The sequence below is a fragment of the Rhamphochromis sp. 'chilingali' genome (assembly GCF_963969265.1).
Source record: "Rhamphochromis sp. 'chilingali' genome assembly, chromosome: 6".
NCBI classification, from domain to species: Eukaryota; Metazoa; Chordata; class Actinopteri; order Cichliformes; family Cichlidae; genus Rhamphochromis; species Rhamphochromis sp. 'chilingali'.
The window spans coordinates 6,979,636-7,000,448 of NC_137933.1; the positions used below are offsets into that span (position 1 = coordinate 6,979,636).

General features: G+C 41.7%; 1 long non-coding RNA gene across 1 annotated transcript; it reads left to right on the forward strand.

Moving 5' to 3' along the window:
* The first annotated feature begins 18,125 nt into the window (after positions 1–18,125).
* LOC308398970 lies at positions 18,126–20,576 on the forward strand. The gene is made up of 4 exons (XR_013972049.1): positions 18,126–18,190; positions 18,289–18,349; positions 18,466–18,632; positions 19,544–20,576. It is a non-coding gene; the product is annotated as an uncharacterized lncRNA (long non-coding RNA).
* The last annotated feature ends 237 nt before the right edge of the window (positions 20,577–20,813 follow it).

Genomic DNA, 20,813 nt, shown 5'->3' on the forward strand with positions numbered 1-20,813 from the left:
AGTATCAGCTTTCTAGCCACAAGTGTGGACATTGACACAACCTGCGTCTCTGTCTTGTCCCTTGCCCATCCCGGTTCAGACACCCCGAACAATGCTGCAAAGGTGGTACATGGGACCTCCCTGCCAATGGCTTTGGTCAGAAAATCAAACAAATGATTCCAAAAAAGCTGTAGTTTTTGGCATTGAAAGAAAAGGTGAGATAAAGTTCCTCGACCACTTGAACACTTAACACAGAGGGCTGAAACGTTCTTATATATTTTTTCCACTTTAGTGGGAGAAAAATGCAACCTATACACAACCTTAAATTAGATCAGACAATGTCTAGCATTTATAGAACTACAATATATATTCTTAATGTACTCTTGCCAAAGATCATCAGTAACATCCACCCCCAGTTCTTCCTGCCACTGCTCCCTAAAAATATCAGATGAAGGACTGTATATATCTAGTAAGGCCCTGTAAAAGCGAGACACAGCACCTCTAGTATAGGGCTCAACTGACATGAAGCTGTCAAGCACTGAGTTTCGAGGAATCAAATTGTATTGTGGAATAGATGCTTTGATGACATGTCTTAACTGTAAAAATCTGAAAAAATGTGAATTAGGAAGATTAAGTTTCACCCTCAATTGCTGAAAAGATGGAAAATGTCCATCAATGTACTGTAAATATCTTTGAGAGAACAAATCCCTCTTCCCTGCCATGTCACAAACGTGATGTCCTCCAGCCCAGGCCTGAAGGCATGATTGTTGCATATTGGAGCATCCAAATACATTTTAGGAGCCTTTACTGTGCCCAATAGTTGGTTCCAGACCTTAATTGAATTTTGAATCACAGGATTTCTGCCATATAGTGTATTCTTCACACAAGTTTGTCTACAAGACAGGTGTTCCATCATCAACCATGAAGGTTGTCCTTCCAAATCAGCACCTGGAGTACACCTTCGCCAAAATGAAAAAAATATTTAAGTGTGCAGCCATATAATATAATCTAAAATTTGGGAGTCCAAGGCCACCACAAGTCTTATGTTTAAGAAGATGTTTTTTGGAAATTCTAGGAACCTTACCCGACCACACAAAGGAGGATACAATAGATTCCAGCTTTTTAAAATATGACTGGGGAATGCACACTGGGATTGACTGAAAGATGTACAAAAATCTGAGCGAAACTACTATTTTGATGGCATTAATCCGCCCCACCATGGAAATTGGCAATGTTGTCACGGTCCCCGTGTCTCTCTGGTTGGCCCACGCTGGCTACAGGTTTTGTTGTTGTTCGTTTTGGTTTTTTTTGTCTCTCCTCCTCCTCCTCTCTGCCTGGGTGGAGCTCGTTACGGGCTCTCGCTCTTGGCCCACGCACCAGTGTGATGGTGTCCACCTGCGGCTGATCTGGCTGATTTCCCCAGCTGCTATTTAAGGCAGTGGCACAGAGCAGCTCACCGCTGGAACGTTGAACCACCTGAGTTCGTGCTCATGGCATATTCAAAGAAGAATCTCTTACATGTATTTTGTTGTGGGACTAACCTTGAACTTCTGTCTGTAGATATCCCTCTCCTGGACCGAATCACCGGACCTGTCCAAGTGGGGCAGTGTGTGGAGTGTTGGAGTGAGTGCGGCTGAAGAGGAGTGTGTGTGTGTGTGGAGGAGCGGTGGCAGTGACTGAGTGGAAGAGGAAGCGTGTGTGTGTGGATTCCCCCCCCTTCTCTCCCTGGAGCCCTGGACCCCCCTCCCAACTCACTGTACATATATTTTGCACTAAGGTGATCCCTATTGTAAATAAATCCCCTTTTTCCTTGAAAGGTACTGTCTGCGCGTGAGTCCGTTCAGTAGCCATGACAAATGTGATCCAAAACTCAATATTCTTCTCCAATTGATTAACTTTTCTATCCCAATTTTGCTTTAAAAGTTGTGACACCTTACGTGTGACTGTGATACCGAGACATTCAAACTTATCTAGCGCTATTCTAAATGGAGTATTATGCAGATAAGCCATGTCCACCCCATCCGACAGAGGCATAAGTTCACTTTTCGTCCAATTTATCTTATACCCTGAGAGAGAGTCAAATTCATTAATAAGCTGCAATAGTGGACTGATAGAGGTCTTAGGTTTTGATATTAATAAAACTACGTCATCAGCATAAGCGGAGAACTTATGAGGAATACCCTGATGTATAATCGGTAGTATATCAGAACTTAGCCGTATACAAGCTGCTAAAGGTTCTAGGGCCAGGGCAAAAATAAAAGGAGAAATGGGATCTCCCTGTCGCGTGCCCCTGTGCAATCGAAAAGGGTTTGATACATCATTATTAGTCCTTGCCGAGGCCATAGGTCCTTTGTACAAAATGCTAATCCAATTGATAAAAGAACATCCTCGGTTTCTTAGCATTAAACTAATTTTTGCAGTACAAAAAGAGATCCTCTTAGATTCATTCTTAGTTTTAGTCTCCTTTTTTCCACTGAGTTTTTGGTTCTGTTACTAGTTAGGTAACACAAAGTAAAGTAAATGTATTGACCGCAACAACTAACCAACTCCGTAAGTTCCGTACTGACAGAAGATGGCGCTAAACAGGTTTAAAAAACTTTAAGCACTTTTTTCCTAAATCCAACAACACAGAGTTATATCTATATCAGTTTTTGAGAGCGCGGCTCCACGGTGTAAATTAGGCCTTATACATTTAGTGTTTCATTTCCACTAAGCATTATTGCTTTCTTCTTGTTCTGATGAAGTGAAATATTTTCCATGGTTCCCAATGCTGTATCACAAAGTGTTATATTAGCTTAAGAGCTTTAAAAAGCATCACTATAAACGAAAGCCTACCCTCTGCAGTATCTCTGGGCATCCTGCCAAGTGTAATATCTTTGGATGTAAAGATATTCTCTTGGCAACACTGATGATGATGGCGTCATGATGATAAGGAGAATAAAGGTTCCACACAAGATGGTCTTCAATGCCAGCCAAATTCTTTTGTATTGAGAGCATTAAGACACTTTTACTTAAATAGAGGGATAGTTCTTTTCTATATGAGCAGTTAATATGAAGAGCAGCAATAATCTTAGTGTTCAGTTGGTGCACATACCTGCTCTTATGCATCATGTTGTCTTTTTTGCAGAGTGTGATCCTCAAGTGTTTACGAAGAAATACCTGCTGCTGCCCGGTGAGCTACCAACATCCAACTGAGTGTTTCACTGCTTAAATTTCATATACAAGAACGCTGATTGGACTAACAGAAATGTAAATGTCTGCCAAACATCAGCCTTCAGTCAGTGCATATGCAGAAAGCATTTGACTGTTGTCAAATGAAGGAAAGATTTACATAAAGACAAACGTCTTGCAAAAGAAAACAGGCAAGTTGAATTTAAATTAAAAATAGTCTTTGCGTCATCAGCTGTGGGATTGAGTTGAAAATTATGATTAGACATTTCTCTGAAAATTGGATCTTGAGAAAAAAAATACATTACATGTACCTGTGAAATAAAAATCCAGAAGGCCAATCTGGGAAAAAGACAAGCCATTGGAAGCAGTGGGATCATCAGTTCAATGATTTGCTAAAGCCTTTTGGGCATTATACTCAGAATGAATAAGTAAACCCTAACTTAGTTATCATAAGTGAGCTTTACTTAGTTTTTTTTTTTTTTTTTTTGAGGCAATGAGTCTGCATGATTTGTTTAACTTGTGGGAACTATTTAGATTTTACAGTGTACCACTTATAAGTACCACTCATCTAAAGTAGCCTGTTTCAGCACTGCAGTCTTTGATCAAGGGTGATTGTCAGCAGTTTAACCTCTCTCCATTTGTGTGTGTATGAGCTTTGGTGAAGACAAATTATTTGTAAGAAGATGGATTCATAAATTTAGATAATGAACAGTGCAGCAGATGGATCTTTTATAGTATATGTTTTATTATGCTAGTGTTTAAATGGACATTTCCCCCTTTAACTGAAATCACATAGGAAATCACATAGGACTCATATCTGGAACAAAACGCAGTTATTTGTTGCAAACCAACAGCACCTCAGTTAATTAAACTGAATTCTACACTTCAAGATGAGTTTTATTACAAAGCATTTTGAGGATGCAGTAATTCACTGGTGGATGAGGCCAGCAGCCTGGCTTAAGAGGCTTATTGTCCTGAAAATTTTAAACACTTTCTGATTTTAATTCATCATTTGGACAAAAGCCTGTCTGAGGAAAAAAGGTTCTTGAGGACTTTTCAAAATGGCGAGTTTTCCTTCATTGGGATGCAGGCATCCCAATGAAGGAAAATGGTCCAGGTCCAAAGTTAGTGTTCCCATCCTGGGCTTTATGGTCCTTGCCTTACTTCTGCTCTTGATGGGTTGACAGGAGACGACATCATTCTTGACCTTGTCAGTGATGATCAGATTATTGACAGTAACATCAATAAATACGGGTTGTGTCAATCATTACTAACTAGTCTTCTAGCATTGCCAGTGTTGGGAAGGTTACTTTTAAAATGTATTCCATTACAGATTACAGAATACATGCCCTAAAATGTATTCTGTAACATATTCCATTACGTTACTCAATGAGAGTAACGTATTCTGAATACTTTGGGTTACTTAACATATTATCATGTATTTTACAACTACGTGAATGTACTATTGCTGTGTGATTTATTACTATTACTGAAGGTCCGCGGCTCCGAACCGTAGTAAAGGGACCTCTGACTAATACGGGTTCCGTGTAGGGCTCTTAGCCGAAAAATAGCTTTACTTTGTTGTCTGGGTCAACTCTGCTTGCGAGAGACAGAGAGAGGCGTTGAAAGGCTGCTCCAACGGAACTTATTGTTTCGGAGGAAAACACAAACACAGCATACTGTCGAGTTTTAATAGCTTACTTACACCTGGGCTCGTCAGGCACTCTTCTTGGCTGCAGTGGTTATTATTATATTTACATGCTTCCAGCTCCCGTTTTTGCTCGATGACAACTCGTACTTTCGACTCTCCTTTTTCTCCCACCATAACGAGTATGGCAGTCCATTCTCCCTGCAGCACGGACTACACTGCCCATGATGCTACATACTGCATTGTGCCTATTAGCTTAGCACAACAACAACATAAAGGCGCTCTCTCACCCAGGAAACACGCAGAGTGAGAGCGTCACCCTGTAACCATGGCAACCGCAACGCTGCCGCCTGGAGCTACAGAACGTAGCTGTCAAACAAAACCCAAACAGTCCTGACCCGCCACAATATGAAACAGAAAAGTACTGCCGTGTAATCCATTTATTTCAGCAAAGTAACTGTATTCTAAATACCACCTTTTTAAACGGTACATGTAACGGAATACAGTTACTCATATTTTGTATTTTAAATACGTAACGGCGGTACATGTATTCCGTTACTCCCCAACACTGAGCATTGCATATAGAAAATTATAAAATTATAAAATTTTAAAAATCCTTCAGTATTCAAAATGTGTATTTGACTTTGTGTAAAAGATTTATGTAGAGACTGAAGTCACTTATTGATTACCTACAGCAAACAATGAATGACTGGGGGCCTGTGTTTGACTTGACCAGTCTTACTTGTTATCATCTATCGTCCACCTGGGCCTTACACAGAGTTTTTGTCTGATTTCTCAGACTTTATTTCTAATTTAGTTCTGAGCTCAGATAAAATAATTATTGTGGGTGATTTTAACATCCATGTAGATGCTAAAAATGACAGCCTCAACATGGCATTTAATCTGTTATTAGACTCAATTGGCTTCTCTCAAAATGTAAAAGAACCCACCCACCACTTTAATCACACTCTAGATCTTGTTTTAACATATGGCATAGAAACTGAACATTTAACAGTGTTTCCTGAAAACCCTCTCCTGTCTGATCATTTCCTGATAACATTTACTTTTACAATAATTGATTACACAGCGGTGAAGAGTAGACTTTATCAAAGTAGATGTCTTTCTGAAAGTGCTGTAACTAAGTTTAAGAATATAATCCACCCACTGTTATCATCTCCAATGCCCTGTACCAACACAGAGCAGAGCAGCTATCTGAACGCTACCCCAACAGAGGTCGATTATCTTGTTAATAATTTCACCTCCTCACTACGTACGACTCTGGATACTGTAGCTCCTGTGAAAACTAAGGCCTCAAATCAGAAGTACCTGACTCCGTGGTATAATTCTCAAACACGTACCCTAAAGCAGATGACTCGTAATCTGGAGAGGAAATGGCGTGTCACAAATCTAGAGGATCATCATTTAGCCTGGAGAAATAGTTTGCTGCTTTATAAGAAAGCCCTCCGCAAAGCCAGAACATCTTACTATTCATCACTGATTGAAGTAAATAAGAACAACCCCAGGTTTCTCTTCAGCACTGTAGCCAGGCTGACAAAAAGTCAGAGCTCTTTTGAGCCAACCATCCCTTTAACGTTAACTAGTAATGACTTCATGAACTTCTTCACAAATAAAATTTTTATCATTAGAGAAAAAATTACCAGTAATCATCCCACAGATGTAATATTATCTACAGCTACTCTTAGTACCATTGATGTTAAGTTAGACTCTTTTTCTCCAATTGATCTTTCTGAGTTAACTTCAATAATTACTTCCTCCAAACCATCAACCTGTCTTTTAGACCCCATTCCTACAAAACTGCTCAAAGAAGTCCTGCCATTAATTAATTCTTCGATCTTAAATATGATCAACCTATCTCTAATGATCGGCTATGTACCACAGGCCTTCAAGCTGGCTGTAGTTAAACCTTTACTCAAAAAGCCATCTCTAGACCCAGCAGTCTTAGCTAATTATAGGCCAATCTCCAACCTTCCTTTCATATCAAAAATCCTTGAAAGAGTAGTTGTCAAACAGCTAACAGATCATCTGCAGAGGAATGGTTTATTTGAAGAGTTTCAGTCAGGTTTCAGAGCTCATCACAGCACAGAAACAGCTTTAGTGAAGGTCACAAATGATCTTCTTATGGCCTCTGACAGTGGACTCATCTCTGTGCTTGTCCTGCTAGACCTTAGTGCAGCATTCGATACTGTCGACCATAATATCCTATTAGAGCGATTAGAACATGCAGTAGGTATTACAGGTACTGCGCTGCAGTGGTTTGTATCATATCTATATAATAGACTCCAGTTTGTGCATGTAAATGGAGAGTCCTCTTCACACACTGAGGTTAATTATGGAGTTCCACAGGGTTCAGTGCTAGGACCAATTCTGTTTACATTATACATGCTTCCCTTAGGCAGTATCATTAGAAGACATAGCATACATTTTCACTGCTATGCTGATGACACCCAGCTCTATCTGTCCATGAAGCCAGATGACACACACCAATTAGTTAAACTGCAGGAATGTCTTAAAGACATAAAGACCTGGATGGCCGCTAACTTTCTGCTTCTTAATTCAGATAAAACTGAGGTTATTGTACTCGGCCCTGAAAATCTTAGAAATATGGTATCTAACCAGATTCTTACTCTGGATGGCATTACCTTGGCCTCCAGTAACGCGGTGAGGAACCTTGGAGTCATTTTTGACCGGGACATGTCCTTCAACGCACATATTAAACAAATATGTAAGACTGCTTTCTTCCATTTGTGCAACATCTCTAAAATTAGAAATATCCTGTCTCAGAGTGATGCTGAAAATCTAGTTCATGCATTTATTACTTCCAGGCTGGACTACTGTAATTCATTATTATCAGGATGTCCAAAAAACTCGCTGAAAAGCCTTCAACTAATCCAAAATGCAGCAGCAAGAGTCCTGACAGGGACTAGAAAGAGAGAGCATATTTCTCCTGTTTTGGCTTCCCTTCGTTGGCTTCCTGTTAAATCCAGAATTGAATTCAAAATCCTGCTCCTCACATACAAGGTCTTAAATAATCAGGCCCCATCTTATCTTAATGACCTTGTAGTACCATATCACCCTATTAGAGCACTTCGCTCTCGCTCTGCAGGCCTACTTGTTGTTCCTAGAGTATTTAAAAGTAGAATGGGAGGGAGAGCCTTCAGTTTTCAGGCCCCTCTTCTGTGGAACCAGCTTCCAGTTTGGATTCGGGAGACAGACACTATCTCTACTTTTAAGATTAGGCTTAAAACTTTCCTTTTTGCTAAAGCATATAGTTAGGGCTGGACCAGGTGACCCTGAATCCTCCCTTAGTTATGCTGCAATAGATGTAGGCTGCCGGGGGATTCCCATGATGCATTGAGTTTTTCCTTTCCAGTCACCTTTCTCACTCACTATGTATTAATAGACCTCTCTGCATTGAATCATATCTGTTATTAACCTCTGTCTCTCTTCCACAGCATGTCTTTATCCTGTCTTCCTTCTCTCACCCCAACCGGTCGCAGCAGATGGCCGCCCCTCCCTGAGCCTGGTTCTGCCGGAGGTTTCTTCCTGTTAAAAGGGAGTTTTTCCTTCCCACTGTCGCCAAAGTGCTTGCTCATAGGGGGTCATATGATTGTTGGGTTTTTCTCTGTATCTATGAAGCGCCTTGAGGCGACTTTTGTTGTGATTTGGCGCTATATAAATAAAATTGAATTGAATTGAATTGAATTGAATTGAATTGAAAATTGAACTTGTGAACGATCTTTATTGGTCAAACATGGTTTGTTCTTTAATGAATGCCTTGGGATATCCCATGAATACCAGTTGTAAGTGTTTAAACCTACAATATTATCTGATAAAGTCACATGTTAAATCCAGAAAATAAATGTTCATTGAGACTCTGCACAATCACCCAATGCTCTAACAAAGTAACCTATGGGTGGTACATAATAATGTGGCTCTGAGCGGTTAGTGTGTACTGTGTACTCAGAGGAAGAGGAAAGTGATTTCAGCAGCTCCTCCTGGAGAGGAGCATCATGGGAGGAAAACACATGAAGCTCTGCTGTCAGGGGACATCGGGTCTCCAGGAGCAGAGTTTAGCTTTTTATTTATACACACAGGCCGCACGTCAGCTTTAATCTCTTTGTACTGGATCGAGCAGACAATGCTGGGATTCCCCAGCAGCCACAAGCTTGGTTTCACAAAAGTATCTGATGGACAGAAATATTTAGTTTGCTACAGTGATTACTTTAGAATCATTTCTCCAACACATGAAACCAGACGAATAAAGTCAAAGGCAAAAGTGTTGTGTGATTGCTTCTTTTCCAGAAAAGAAATTAACAACTAAATTTTTTGTAACAATTTCCCTCCTTTCACAGTGACTGCATACAAAAAAAAGTATATTAGAAAGCATAGCGGCGGTACAAAATTTTGACAAGGAGGCATCTATTTTGTTTGTCTGCTACTGTGCACTGGCACGATAATGTATATATTTGCACCTCCTTAAGAAAGGCAAACTAGACTTAATGTAGTTTGCCTCTAGGTTTCCAAAGCTATTCATGCAACACTCAAGCACAAACACACACTGCACTGTAGTGGCAAATACACAAAGCTCACTAAATAATTTCAATATAGTGATGGAACTATATCCTTTTGTACTGGAAAAAAGGGAAAACGAAAAGGATTTAAATAAAATAAAATCACACACATCAGTGTCTAAAGCAATACAATGTGTCTCCCAAACTGGCCTGTTGAGGTATAAACTGACTATTTCCATTTCTTTAAAAAGACTACACATGCCACCTTTTTAACCCTAGAACACTATCGCTGGGTGATTTACACCCGAGAAAATACATTTACATGATTTCTCTCTCCTGCAGCTGTTTGCGTGTCGAGGAGCCTGTGCCATCACCAGGGAAGTCTCAAATGTCCCAGGAATGGGTGGACCAAAGACCAGCTTTCCAGAGTCATTATTTTGTTTTAGGAGTTTTATTTTTCATTTTGTTAGACATGGCACAGTTGAAAGTAAAAGAAGACCACTCTAATTTGTCATGTGTTGTCATATTTTGATATATTTGATTACTTTTCATTGGTTATATTATATCGGGTAAAAATCACCCGGCATTAGTGATCCTGTTACTTTTATAGCAATAGTGTTCTAGGGTTAAAGGCAAACTAAGAAACACTGAGAGTGATTGTAAGTAGACCTTTACTGCTAAGTTATGGGGGTGGGATTCAAGGCAGGCTCACCTGATGTTTTATCGTACCAAATAAATGTATCTTCTCTTTTCGAGGTTCTTACAAAAGGCTTCTGGACCACATAATGATCATTCACACGCATGCACAATGAGAAAATACACACTGTCTTACCTTCAGATTGATTCACTGCTTCAGAACAGGTCAAAAACTGCTCATCCATATGACAAAATAAAGAGCAAACACTACTGGCAAAAATAAAATCAATCACCATGATATAACTGGCAGTAGTAATACAATGGCACTAGTCAAATATGGCGGCCAACCAAACCGGTTTGACAACCGGTTTGACCGGTTTCGTGCGTGTGCGCATGCACGTTCAGGTGTGCTACTGGTTATGCTTGTTCATGTGTGGAAACACCACAGGGCGTCAGAGGGGTTACATGAGTTTATAGGTTTATATGAGTTTGTGTGTTTTTAACTGGGTTTTAATTTAATCAAACCATAGGGTTTTTTAATTAAACTATTTTTATCACTTAGGTGTATCGCAACATTCAGTTATGCAGACATATGTGTTCTTAAAAGCTGTTTTGGTTCACAGTGCACCTTAATAAAGAGGGGGTGCTCTAGTCAAAAGTGTTGGTAATAGTGTTTTAATCACACTAATTTTCTAAATCTGACAATGTCTCAGCTTGCAGCGATGCAAGCATTTTATTTATTTAAAAACGGATCAAACGGGCCATTTCTTTTGTAAGGGGTTTCATGGTTTCAGAGTAGTTTTTAACACAACAGATGGTCGCAAATAACATTCAGCCCTTTAGAAAATAAACGCTATTGGGGCTACTTCTAAAACACGCTGCACACAATGTCACCTTTCCCCCCAAAGCAGCCAGTATCGCTCTTTTCAAACTAATCGTCTTTTAAATACACTCATTTTGTGATTCTGGTGTCACACCTTGCAGCGATGCAAGCATTTTATTTATTTAAAAACGGATCAAACAGGCATTTCTTCTGTAAGGGGTTTCATGGTTTCAGAGTAGTTTTTAACACAACAGATGATCGCAAATAACATTCAGCCCTTTAGAAAATAAACGCTACAGTGATATTTCTAAAACCAGTCGCCCAGACCAGCTCCGACTTTTCAACAGCTGGCTAACTGTTTGAATTTGTTCAGGATTGCAAAAGCCCACCGCGGGTATCACTTAGTTGTTGAGAGTACCATGCGAACAAGGGCCCAACCTATTGTTTAAAGTGGCCAGTATTGGCTCTTTTTGTAATTCCTCAACAAGGTAAATGGTAAAAACAAACTTAAAACACCTGAGTTTCCTAACGTGTTTGCAGCCTGTTATAATTCTAGACAACGGGGAGTAGCAATTTTAATACATAAAAATGTTAATTTTACAGTACTCGATACAGTTATAGATCCAGAGGGTAGATTTCTAATTATTAAACTATCAATATTGAACAAAAAACTATGTATTGTAAGTATATATGGTCCAAATGTTGATGAACCCTCATTCTTCCACGGATTTTTTAGTACACTCTCTGAACACCTCGATTGCACACTCATTCTTGGCGGTGACCTCAACCTTGGACTAAATGAAGAAATGGATAGGCTCAACACAACAGGAACTCAGCGCAATTGGCAATCCACAAATATAATCAAACAGTATATGAGCGACTTTGGTCTTCGCGATGCATGGCGCTCCCTTCACCCCAACAGTAAGGAATATACTTTTTTCTCGCATGTTCATCACTCTTACTCTCGTCTGGATTATTTTCTGGTCAGCAGCTCACTGCTGAGTGACATTTCAGACACTGAGATTCATCCTATAGTTGTCAGCGATCATGCTCCTGTATCTTTAACACTAATGCACAAGAATAATACTACGCCAAGTAAAAACTGGAGATTTAATACATCATTGCTTAAAGATGAAGACTTTATTAAATATTTTAAAAAGGAATGGACTTCATATTTAGACTTTAATGACACTCCCGGAATATCTGCTTCTGTTCTATGGGAAGCAGGGAAAGCTGTGATGAGAGGTAAAATAATTTCTTTCTCATCACACAAAAAGAAAGAAGAAAACAAAAATATTCAGGAATTAGAAAAAACCGTCAAATCACTAGAAGAAGCCTACGCGTGCGACCAAGATCAGGAAACATTGAACAAAATACGCAAGACAAAACTAGAATTAAATGAAACTATTAATAAAAAAACACAATTCCTTATACAAAGACTTCGCTTGCAGAATTTTGAACACAGTAACAAATCAGGTCGATTTCTAGCTAACCAGTTAAAAATAAATAAAGAAAAAACAACTATATGTGCTGCTAAAGATTTATCGGGGAATATATGACCCTAGAAGAATAAACAACATTTTTAGGGATTTCTATGAAACTTTACACTCACCACAAATAAACCCATCTAAAAATGAAATTGATCTGTTTCTTGACAACGTAACTCTTCCAAAATTACTAGACAGTCAAGCAACGAAACTGGATTCGCCACTGACGCCAAGTGAACTCCAGGAAGCCCTGATAAGTATGCCCAATAATAAGGCTCCAGGTCCAGACGGCTTCCCTGCAGAATTCTACAAAGAATTCTGGACAATTCTGGCACCAGTATTCCACGGAATGTTGCAGGAAATCGAGGAAAATGGCAGACTACCACCAAATATGAATTCTGCCAACATTAGTCTCCTGCTAAAACCAGGCAAAGACCCTTTATTTCCCTCAAGCTATCGTCCAATTTCTCTTTTAAATGTAGACCTTAAAATAATCTGCAAAGCTCTCTCAAAGAGATTAGAGAAAATAACCCCCCTCTTAATTCATCCTGACCAAACTGGTTTCATAAAAGGTCGGCACTCCTCAACAAACACTCGTAGATTACTTAATTTAATAGACTACTCATACAATAAAAACATCGAAACCATAATATTATCTCTAGATGCAGAAAAAGCATTTGACAGAGTTAACTGGAAATTTTTATTCGCAACTTTACACAAATTTGGTTTTGGAAACTCTTTCATAAACTGGATAAGAATATTATACAATTCCCCAACAGCTCGTATCAGAACAAATGACCAGACATCCTCCAGCTTCTGTCTCCTGAGGGGCACCAGACAGGGATGCCCACTCTCCCCTTCACTTTTTGCAATTTTTATCGAACCTCTAGCAGCAGCATTTAGACAGACTACAACAATTAAGGGCATAAAATGTAAGAACATAGAACATAAAATCAGTCTCTATGCGGATGATCTGTTGCTTTTTCTGCAAAACACACAAACCAACCTCTCTGAGGTAATTACTCTAATAAACTGGTTTTCAAGAGTTTCAGATTATTCAATTAACTGGCCAAAATCTACAGTTCTCCCCATTAACTGCTCCTTCCATAATTCTTCCTCTGCCCCACTGCAATCTGGAAATATTAAATATTTAGGTATTAATGTTTCTCCTAAGCTTTCAGACTTAACTAAATTAAACCACATCCCACTTCTAAAGAAAGTAGAAGGCGATCTGACTAGATGGAAATCTTTACCCATATCACTCATGGGAAGGGTTGCCACTATAAAAATGATGATCTTGCCAAAAATAAATTACTTATTTTTGATGATCCCTAACAAACCATCACAAGATTGGTTCAGATCTCTGGATTCATATATTTTCAAATTCCTTTGGAAAGATAAACCCCCGTGTATCAGCTTAAAAACGCTACAAAGAACCAAGGATAGAGGAGGATTAGATCTGCCTAATTTTCACCAATACTTCTTAGCCAACAGGCTTCAGTTCATCTCAGAATGGTCAAAACATACCTTCTTAGATGAGCCTTGGCTAGATGTTGAACAGGCACTATGCAAGGATCTAGAGATTTCAGACCTACTATTTATTAGCTCAAACATCAAAAGACATGAATGCTTTAAAAGTATCAACATCAGCTTCTCTCTGACAGCATGGTGGGAGTTTCTAAAAATAACGGAGTCTTCATTAATCCCATGCAAACGTACACCTATCTGGAATAACCCCGACATATTACAAAACAATAATATGATTAATTTCCCAGAATGGAGTTGTAAAGGAATTAAATACTTAGACCATATATTAGAGGGAACAGAATTTATTCCATTTGACAGACTAGTTGCACAATATGGGATCAACAAGAAAAGATTTTTAGAATATCAACAAATTAAATCCATAGTAAAAAAGAAATTTAACCTCAGTCAAGTTGAATTACAAACACCACCAAGTGCGGCACATTTCCTTACTCTTAAATCCCCCAAATTATTATCTAAAATATACAGAACACTTTCTAAATTAGATGAATCATTATCCCTTCCTATTGCAAAGTGGGAAGCAGATTTATCAGTCAGCTTAGACCAAAACTTCTGGTCTCAGGTATGCTTAAAAACCTTTAAATTGATTAAAAATCCCAGTCTGCAATTAATATAATACAAAATACTACATAGAGTGCACTATACAGGTCATCGGATGTTCAAGATGGGCTTTACATCTTCCAACAACTGCTCACACTGTCAAGGCAATACACCAGACAATTACATTCACGCTCTTTGGTTCTGTCCACCAGTGCAGAAGTTTTGGCGCGAGATATGTGAAGACTTATCAAAGTGTCTGAAATGTAACATTCCAACTTCCCCCTTAGTGTGTTTGTTGGGCAGCTTAGATAATGTCACTTCAGAAAAGAATATCGCCCATATGGTTTTCACTGCCCTATGCATAGCCAAGAAAACAGTCCTCATGAACTGGAAAAATAAAAATAATCTTAATTCTAACCAATATAGAAATTATCTATTAGATTACATTAGTCTTGATACAGCCTCTGCCACCACATCAGATCAATTGCTCTGGGCTCCTTTGATCAGCTCTATAACCTAGTGGGGGTGGGGGGTCATAGTTTGGTCCCGCCTTCACTGTTGTGATTGGTGTGGGGGTAGGGACAAGCTTAGGGCGTCGGGGGATTCCCCGGAGGCATCTTCCTTTGGGGGCTCAACCCGGGGTAGCGGTCATGTCCGGTTGGGGGCTCTTTTGGCTCTCGGGTGACTGTTTCCTCGCGGCTGCGTGCAGTGGGGCTAGGGGAGGGTCTGTGCTGACGGACGTGGGTTACTGACCTGGTAGCCTGTCTGCCCCTGGGTGGGTCCGGGATGGGCGTGAGGTTCTGGGGGCGCTCCGTCTCTGGGCTGGGGCCCTGGCCGGGCCTCGGGGGCTTGGGTCCTGGTTGGTGTGTTGCCGGGGTTGTGGGCGGGTGGGTGCATGGGGGCCCAGCCCTGGCGCAGGGTGCCGCCGGTGCATCGAGCCACCTGAGGGGCTCTTCAACTGGTGGGGGAGATTGTCACACCTTGCAGGAGCTTTCCTCTCCTTAGGAACTCTCTCTGCAGGAGGGGGAGATACAGGAGAGGTGGAGGAAGATCTCAGCCTGGGCGTCTATTGTCTCATGTAGTCTGGAAGATGAGTGGATGGTGGGGTGGGTGCAGTTTTCTCTGTGGTGGGGTTGGGTGGACTGTCCCGGGCTCTGTGGGGCCAGGGGGCGCTGCTGCGCTGGGCCCCAGTCTGGATGAGCCTGGGCCCCCTTTCCCTGGCGGGTCGCGGAGTATGGGAGTGCCTACTGGGGTCAGCGGGGGAGCTGGCCCCAGGGAGGGGTCACTTGCCCCTCCCTTCCTTCCCTCCCCATCTCCAGCTGCCTCCCCCTTCCCGCTCCACCACAACCACCCACACATGCAGGGCCTTGGAGTAGGGGTATGTCACCAGGGTGCAGAGGAGGCTACCCCCCCCCCCCCCCCCCCTGTCCCCTTCTGGCTGCCTCTGCCTCAATTTTATCCCACAACTTAGACATTCACATTACTCACACTTTCATTACACATACATATAGGATCTTGGGGTGGGCACTATACACGGAGTCCAAAGTACCATCAGGGTGTACACCTCACCCCCGGCGTCGTTGCCCACCTCTCAATTTTGAATACACGTAGACATTGAGGGCTAGCAGGAGGGACTATGCGCTTACCTGCTGCTCTCTGGCAGGTAGCTCCATGCCCTCCTGGGTTTTAATTGCACCTTAGAACACACATGCATCAACACTACAATGAGCGGGTGGAGGGAGGTTTGGAGTCTTCTCTCACCCCCATTCTCTGCGGCCTGCTGGAGCGGGGGGGCTAGGAGGAGTTGGCTGTCCGACTGCGGTCTGGAGTGTGGGGCCTCCCTGCTGCTGCGGAGTCGGGGCGGTCTGCCTCTCCCCACCGCAGGGAAAAGGGTAACACCACCTGGGTCTGGGTGCAGTTCCCCCCTCCAGGGGCAAGGGTACCTAGACCCGGTTCGTAGAGTACGCTTGGGGAGTGTGATCGTGTGTACAGCGTCTCTTTATGTCTGTCTCCACGTTGGTTGAGTGTGAAGTAAGTGCATATGAGAGCATGAGGGTGGGAATGGATGTTTGTGTCTGTGTGTGCCTGTATGTCTGTGTCTATATGTCAGGTTGGGTATCAGACACCACCTCTCTGGGGACATCTCAGGCCCTCCAAGGTTTGGAGGCCTATCTCCACCCACCACCACTTCCCCTGCCAGTGGCGGACTCCCTCAGGTATCGGTGCGTTGGTGGTTCTTTGTGTGTGGGGGTGGGCGTCCGGGTACACACCGGCTCACTCCTTGACGGCCGCTTATCGGGGCCTGGAACCTGGGGCTCGCTCGGGCCACTTCGGAGGTGGGGTGCCCCCGGCCTCTCGGCCTGGGGCTCGGTCACTCAGGCACAGCTGGCTGCCGGCGGATCTCACGGGCGCGTCACTGCAACTCCCCCTGGCTTCTGCTCCGCGGCTGCTGAGTGAGCCCTCATCTGGGACTCTCCTCAGCTCTTTCTGGGACTGCCCCTCTGTTGGTCTTCCTTGGTCTCTTGTGTTCTGGGGGCCTCTGGATGTCTGGAGTTTTGATCTCCTCCATACCTGCTTCATACCCTGGAGGACAGGGCTGTGGCCCCCCCACACTCCCTAGCAGATCGTTACATGGAGAAACCTTTGGAATGCAAGCATGCTGATCCACACAGGTATGCACACAGGTGTACACACTGGTATTCAGAGACGCGGACTACAGCTTTCATGGCTGCTGCCTCAAAGCACATTGTGCGCTGTCTATCTACTGATATCTACTGCTAGCTAGTTTATTGTGATGGTGCCGTTTTTTTTTTTACTATGTTGCTCTTTGTTGTTTGCTTTCTCTTCTGTTTTTTTTCTCCATACAGGTGACCCAGGTGTTTTGTTTTTTTTTTGTTTTGTTTTTTTTCTTTCTTCCCCCCCCCCCCTCTCACCGTCTCTTCTCCCCTTTGGTTTTCTTTCTCTCCCTCTCTTTCTTTCATTCTTTCTCCTTGTCCTGTCCCGTTTGTAGCAGCTGAAAATAAAATAAATTCATAATTATAATAAAGGTCAATCAAATGGACCAATATGGCAAGGCCATGATGATCCACTTGATAAAATAAATCCGCTTGGCATCTTTCTTGGCGTTAAGACAGCAATTCTGATGGCTAAAGATCCAAACGGGACACAAAAAAACAAACAAAAAAAAAACAAAAAAAAAAAAAACAAGGTAAATGGGGCAGGTGTACCAGTCGGGTGGCGACCCCGCCTATTGTCTGAAGTATCGGCTCCTTTGTAATTCCTTGAGAAGACAAAAGCCCTGAAGGGTCTCGTTTAAATTGGTTGGAGACATACCTTTCTTTTTGGAAACACCCGGTCCTATATGAAACGTTCCTGAGAGCGTAAGACCCTTGCCATTTCGCGTCAAGATTCGCTGCGGAGCACACCATTTTCTTTGCGATCATCAACACTAACATTGTTCTTTATAACATGGACATCGTAAACGGTAAGTAAAAACAAAACCTATTATTGTATTTTTAAAAGTGTTATGTTAACATATTATAGGATATTCAAACTATCTTTTTTCCTAAAACAAAAGCTAATTTTTAGGAGTTCGAGAGAACAGCCAAGGACCCTTTTCTTTAGAAACGGGCGCTTTTACAGCTGGAACTAGTTCTCTAACAGGCACAAGGTGTGTACAGCATTACTGGATTTTTAAACGTATGTATGTTTTAAACTTGCAATTGTTTTAAAGTATGTAATAACGTTTTTCTTTGATTTGTTCCAGGGTTAACAAACTAAGTAGGAAAACATTCAGACACCGCGACCACAGAGCCCAACCCTACATCAGGTGTGTATACAATGGGATGTATAGTTGTGTATTTTCTTTTTTTAAAAAGGGGTTTAAACAATTACAAATGTTCTAAACTGACCGTTTTAAACATACAGAGCCACGCCAGAGAACCGTGTGTGGAGAAACAGGACCATCCCGAATAACGCACACTATAAGGTAAGCATAGGCATATATAAATTAGATAAAAGGAGATAGAGAGGGAGACACGCTTATTCAGTTTGAAATGGGTACATGTATAAAATGTTTTAACACATGTCTATCTATCTTCACAGACTGCAGAACAGCACCCCTCCTCATAATGATCAGGACACCGTACGATTCCAGACGTTTTTGGAATGTTTAAGCAGTATCGACCTCCCAGAACAACAAAAACCTGGAGCTTTGTGCAACAGTGGAGAGTCAGAACCGATCTTCATCAGCGAACCTGCAACACCCCCGAGTGAGTGGCTACCTAGTTGTCAATGGAAAATTGTATTTAGTAGTCAGTATAATCTTTTAGTGATATAAGTTTGCATATGGTAGAATACTGCATGTAGTTATTTGTATTAGGAAATATTTAACCATGTATGCTTAGAGGCTTGTGGGGATAGGTTAATTGGAAAATCCAAATTGCCATTAGGTGTGAATGTGCGAGTGAATGTGAGTGCGAATGGTTGTCTGTCCCTGTGTGTTGGCCCTGCGACAGACTGGCGACCTGTCCAGGGTGTACCCTGCCTCTCGCCCTATGACAGCTGGGATAGGCTCCAGCGCCCCCCGCGACCCTGAAAAGGATAAGCGGAAGCGAATGGATGGATGGATGGATGGATGCTTAGAGGCATATAATTAATTGTGTAGTGACAGGATGTGTGATCTCTAACAGGCTGCAGGCTTGGTGTGCACTCCAGGAATGCACCCCCACGTCCTGGGAGCATAAGAGTTCGTACCTTGTTTTATTGTTTTATGGTAGGATTAACATAGCTACGTCTGTTCTAGTCTAAGTGCTTTAACTGCTGGACTTCCTCACCGTGTTATCTAGGGTGAACCATCTAGGGTGGGGGAGACTACCCTCTTTGTGACCAAGGATGTACCTTTTGTGCTTTCATGTTATATGACCCTTTGATCAGCAGGACACACACACACACACACACACACACACACACACACACACACTGAAGTATAAAATAAAGACCGGGGCAGTTTTTCAGCGCGAGTCTCAGTCTGGAGGCTGCCCTTGCTAGCAAGAAGTTCTGTGTGTTTCTCTTCTCTGAGTCTTTACTGAAGAAGTGTTTTAGAACATTTTCCTTAACATTATTTGGTCCTTCGTAGCCGGTGCAGAAAATATCAGAACTGTTATCTGTGACTCTGTTCCAGGATCCAGCACTGATTCCTGACACCGTGGGGAGCCAGCACCGAAGCCTGTGCACAGCCCTCTTGGACGAGGAGAGAGCCCCAGGACGTTAAATTCGGGTCTGGGCCGGTGTTATAATCTGGTCCACATTATTTAATTATCTCGTGACAAATTAAAAAAGGTTGGGTTCGCCAAAAAGAGCTGAATTAGACTTAAGTTTTAGAGGTAGCTGAAATTATCTTGTGACAAATTAGCGCGCAAATGTCTATGTGTGTGTATGTGTCTGGAAGTAAGTTGATTTTACAGCACAATACGCTGCTGAACTACTTCCATTTTTGTTTTCTTTGCTGAGGCTCACGTACTGGTGACAAAGGAGAACGGTTGAGTTTCATCTCATAAAACTGATACCGCTTCACCGTTAGGGTGAAGTCGAAGGCCGTATCAGTAAATCACTCTGAAGTCAAGCGTGCCAGCGACGGCCCAGCAAAATCTTTGAAAATGGGGGATAAACAAGAAAAATTAACAGCTGATGAGGAATGGTTAGAAAACAACAAACCGGAGCAGGTAAAATAAGTGCAAATAGGTGGAGAAATCCACAAAAAGCAAAAAAAAAACAAAAAACAAAACAAAAAACGCAGATTCTTTAGATTGCCCTGATCAACAACAGCCAGTGCTCCAGACCATTAATTTAACCAGTTGTTAATAGAAATCTGCATTAAGCTTAGGGTTGCTCAAATTCAGTATAATGACATATGAGATGAAGTAAAATAGGCAAATATTTAAACTAATGATGTGCATAGAGGCATTTGACCTGTTTGAAAGACTGTCGTCTTATTATGAGCCATGGTCGAGATATAGAGCACACCTGTGAAAACAACTAATATGTTGAACCCTGTATGAAACATCTAAAGGTACATGATGGAGAAGCTGAATTGAATATGAAAGTGCAAGACATTGCCACGCACGCGACCACTGTGAAGTTGCGTTGCGGTCTCTTCTGAGCTGATGAGCAAGCTACACATCATCAGATCGAGAGCTGTCTGAGAACTCCTCAAAGAGAGGGAAACAGAACTGTGATAACTAGAGTGTGCAGCGTTTCCGTGAGCAGTTTTTCTGCATCTTGACTCATGTGTAGAGTGTTCATAGCATCAGCATTATGTTTTTGTTTATTTGTTTTGTTGGGTGGAAAAATAGTTAAAATAAACTGGTGATCATATTTATGGATCACCATGGCACATATCATCAGCCATGTGATTTAAATATGCAGATGAAAAAGTGTGTGTGAATGTGTCT